General features: G+C 36.7%; 1 protein-coding gene across 2 annotated transcripts in view; it reads left to right on the forward strand.

The window, feature by feature from the left end:
* Positions 1 to 4,939, forward strand: part of TRHDE (thyrotropin releasing hormone degrading enzyme) — a 252,723-nt gene that overhangs the window by 32,881 nt on the left and 214,903 nt on the right. For both annotated transcript variants that reach the window (XM_017733245.1, XM_017733246.1), the window contains one exon: positions 3,481 to 3,651. The gene's annotated coding sequence lies outside the window, so the exon portion shown is untranslated. The remainder of the gene's footprint in view (positions 1 to 3,480; positions 3,652 to 4,939) is intronic.

Here is a 4,939-nt window from a genome sequence, read left to right on the forward strand (position 1 = left end):
AGAGTGATAAGAATAACTGATGCATGGTGGAGTCATGCAGAGATAGCTGTCTCCGTAGCTGTATCCTCAGCAACTGCTGAAATGTGAGCACAGGGTGAAAGCTCTCTCCCTTCCTGTGTGTCATTCTTCACTCAACCTTATTGTAACTCCTTTCCCTCCTCCTGTCTTCTCAGTAGAGAAGCATTTGCCCATTGGTGTTTCGCAGTGGGTGGCTGTTCAGCTCACAGTGAATTTTGGAACATGATCAGCTATCCCAGCTATTGCCATCCCAGTGTTTCCACGGGGTGTAGCATCCAGACACTATACAGTCATTAATGGCTCTTTTTCTCAAAGACTTTTCCAGTGTTTGGAGGGCTGAAGTTAGTGAAGGAGCTATGGAAGAAGGCTGTGGCTGTACTCAGAAGTCAGCTGCTGAATTTTCTCCAGTCTGGGCTAGTGAGCCAACTGTTGGACCATCCTTTCTATTGTTTGACCTGAACTTACTGTGTTTGAACTTACCTAAGGCACAGAGAAACTGCTGGACACCTACCTACTCCTACTTGTTGGTAGGGCAGTTTACCGGGCTTTTCATCCTTGGGAAATTTCCCTGAACTTCAATGCCTGCTGTGGCATATGCTTCCGTGAAGCTCCTTAGTCTCTTTCCATCTAAGAAATAGCTATATCTGATAAGGGGAAACTGCATTTTCCTCTGTCCTGTATTTTCTGTCACTTGTTCTGATCATATGTTTTAATTTCAGTAAAATCCAAGCCTACCATTTAAAATAACCCTTCTCCTTACCACAAAGATCACCTGATATGTGACTGCTTGATTAAATTTAAGAGATTTCCAGGGATTACTTATTTTGCTTTGTAAGTCTGTATTTACTACGAGAGAATGCAAAGGAGCTGTCTAGATAAAACCCACAATCTGTTAGCTTAAAGTGCTTTTAATGTGTATGCCGAAGAAAATGGGGGCTTATAATGTGCAAAAAATTATTTTTCTTATAGCTTCCAAAACTGTCAGCATTAAGAAAAGCAAGAAAAAGGATAACGAAAGTAACAAAAATGGCTCTTTAAAAATTGGAAATATCAGAAACATTCTCTCTGCTCCTTTCAAGAAGACAAACTGACCATAATTCCACTGCCCACACTTGTCCAAGTAATGAATGAGGAGTGTTTGAGCTGTTCTGTAAGGTGAGGGGACAGCTTAGTCATTAGTGTTGTATTAAACAACACTTACAGTGACCACACTCCAGCCAAGTTTTGATCTGAATGTCATTTGCAGTACACATGTCCCCTGACACTTTTAATTTTTATATATGCTTTTCAATTTCTGTGCTTTATCAGCAGAATGAAAAGCTGATGTGTGCAAATCCACCCTGAATTTCACAAGCAAGTATGCTATGATGCTGTATCTGATCATTAATCTTTTCCAAAAGTTGGATTAGTGGGAGTTTAAAATTATCTAGCTTTACTTCTTTTGAAAAGGTGTTGCAAAACTAATGTCACTAAGATAGAAAACCGTTTTTCTTGTGGCAAAAATCACACAAGTCAGAGCTTGCCACTTACATTTTCCAGGGTAAGTTTGATGATTATCCTGTAAATGAACATTGATTTTTTTTTCTGTAGATCCCATTATTTTCAATCCAGAGAGATTGTTCTGTCTTCTTCCATATCTATTATAAATGAATAGCAAAAATTTTTTCCATACATTATTGCTTTTTTACTTAAAAAAAGAGATGGCCTGTACCCTTAAACCAAACGTCCCCCCTTCCCTGTGATGTTCTGAATGCCAGATCCAGACTATTCCTAGTGCAGGAGATATTTCTGTGCTTTTATAACTGGCTGACCCACAAGGTGGCACTAAAGAGAAAAGTGACAACTTGGCTAATAAAAAGTGAAAACCAAAGGCAAAATACCATATGCTGAATCAATATTATTTTAATTAGGAGCATGCTTCCTTTATTGTCAGTTAAATTTTATTTTTTGAAAAGCCTTAAAGCTATATAGCAGCAAAGATTGTTCATTGCCCCCATCCCACATCAAAAGTTAAGTTTTTAAAAGAATGAACAAGACACAGGTTGTCTGTTTATCATAGCTCCAGAATCTTAAGGAAGATGATTGTGATAAAAATGTAGTTAATTAATTTTCTTCTCTAAGGAATAAGGAATTTAAATGAACTAAAAGCTGGAAACTTCTTTCCAGTCATTAGTCATGTTGGTAAGAGATATGACACAAGGAATTACTTACTGCCTGCAATGTGAGCGTATTTTCTACTGGAATGTTTTGATTCTTTAATTTTTGTGGCTTTGTTGTTAAGTGCTCTGGTCTTACTTCGTAAGCAAATAATTTGAAACATTGGGTTCTGTGATCATTACTTTTACACCAACAGGGGTTAAATATTGCCACTTTAATGATGAATATGAATCCTCACCAAAAACATCTTAATCATGAAACTCTTTTTGAGATCCAAGTTATATATGAGTAGTTAGATTACCACTTTTCTAACAAGAAAGTAGCAGTCATGAGTGCTGTAGACTGTTCTGTAGACTGCTGACATGAAGCTTACAACATAATGAAAAAGATTATATCTGAATCATTTTTAGACCTTTATAACCAGACGAGTTATAATATTTTTAATTTTCCTGAGATGTGTGCCTATGGTATCAGCACTATTATGGGCGATAGGGGGCAGGAGTTTACTTGCAGAAACAAACTCAAAATAGTACTAATGCATGAAGAAGAAAACCCTTAATACCATTATGAAATATTTTTCTCTGAATTGAGCGGTGTTACAGAATATCTGGTAGTGTGCTCTGGGGCACATCAAATGATCAGATATATTGGTAATGTATTTTGATCCTTAATGAAATCGCAACTTTATAACCATCCAGGAAATCAAGAGTGACCCACGGGTAGCTTGAAAGACTTGGATCTAGAACTATTACTAAGTAGGCTATTTTAATGTATTTTAAATGTTGGTTAAATTATCAGTGCTGCTGCATTTAGAATAGTCTTATCACTACAAATAGTTACTTGTTTTGGTTTTGGTTTAATTTTTTTTTTTTTTACCAATAACTGGTATTCTACACTCAAAGACTTTGTTCAACTTGCTCACATTATTAATTTTGTGAGGAAATCGAAGCATCTAATCCTCAGGATCCCAGTAAAATCAAACCCAGACAAATTTTGGCTAAAAAGAGCACTGACACAAACAATCTTGCCCAGTCAGCTGAACTTGTTTTCCCTTTCATAATTTGTTTCCCCGTTTATGACTCACCTTCAGCATTTGCTCTATGTTAAAGGCCAACCCAAACAAAGTCATGTTCTGACAGGTACCAGTGCTTTCCTGGAATGAATTGTAAAATCACAGCAGCCATAAACACACGCTGACTTTTTTCCTTGCAGTTCTTATTCAGAGAAAGTTTGGGATAAATCAGCATGTAGACTGAGGAATGTCACAGTGATTTTGTTTACAGATGCTTGTGATTCTTTTTACAGATCATTCTTCTTGAAGGATTGTTGCGGGCTGTACTTCCCTCAGCTGTTAAATTTCAGCCACATTTCTGAAAGAAGTGCCTATTTTATGCTTATGCTGGACATTTGGCAAATCAAAGATCTCTAAGGTATTTTGATTGTCAAGATCAGTGGAAGTGATCACTGAAGGCTGAGGTGAGTATCAGTGCCCATGTCCTTACTTAGGGAGTCCACAGCAGGATACAAAGGGTTATGGTGGAGCCAGCAAAATACATTCATATTCTCATATAATGTCTACTGGACACAAATATGGGCCTGAGGCAGATGATGGTAAGTATTCTTGCATATGGTGGGACTCTAGATAAGCTGAATCAGGAGACCCACAAGGAAACATCCATGTTTTTGCCTTGTAAAATCGAAATGGGATATTGAAAGAAACAAAAGAGCACAGTATGTTTATAATGACTATAATGTTACAAAATACACAAAATTCTGTATTGAAATCCAGCTCCAGAAGTCTGAATATTTATTGTAGAGTTTAATGGATGAAGAGATTATCCACAGATGTTTTAAAAAATGGGGTTTAATCTAAATTTTAATGGAAGTAAACCCTTGCCTTGCCCACTACAACATTCCTTGTATTTTTTAATGAAAAAGGTTCAGTAGGTAAGACACAATCTAGCCATGTAAATGTTGGTTCTTAACGCAGTCTGGAGTTTCCACAAATAATTCTTCTTCTCCCCCTGAGACTTACTTCTTACTACTAATTGATTCCAATTAGCTAGTTTTAAGTGTAATTATTCAGGGAAAGAAACAAACACTAATATCTATGCTCTGCATTCCACTACTAAAAACACGGCATCATTGAACTTGTGCAGTTGAAATGGTTCATGCTTGGAAAAAAAACCAAACCCTTCAAGAAGCTGTGTTTAAAAACACTTAGAAAAAACCGTTGTAAATAAGTTGGAATACACTTTAACTAAAACTTGCTAGTGGAGAATGAGGACACTTGTTTTCCTTCTTAAATTACTGCTGTAATGAAGAAAAAGAAATGAAAGGAAGAAAAAGAAAAATCAGTTGCTGAGTAGATGTGGATAAATATGAAAATAGAACATCTGGGAAAAAGAATACATCTCAGACACCAAAACAGTTAATTTAAAATATTTAGTTCTCATATGAAAGTAGATATTCCTATCCTAAAACTTGAGAAAGAAAATGCTGACTTTTGAAAAAAGAAAAAGTATTATGACTTTGTACGGTAGTACAGAGTAGTTTAAAAGGACTGGAACATAAAGGAAGTAAATTCCACAACAAACGGTGGTGAGGGTATGGTTTCAAGGTAAAGGGTGAATGGAAAGCAGCAGGTGGCCACTGGGGCCTGGCGGTGCATAGGCAATGCTCTATTGATGCCTCCTCTGATGTTCCTTCCAGCCTGAGAGGTGACAGGAAAGCAAGAGGTGATGATAAGAAAAAAAGAAAGGAG

This window comes from Corvus brachyrhynchos, unplaced genomic scaffold (assembly GCF_000691975.1).
Source record: "Corvus brachyrhynchos isolate BGI_N302 unplaced genomic scaffold, ASM69197v1 scaffold32, whole genome shotgun sequence".
Taxonomy (NCBI): domain Eukaryota; kingdom Metazoa; phylum Chordata; class Aves; order Passeriformes; family Corvidae; genus Corvus; species Corvus brachyrhynchos.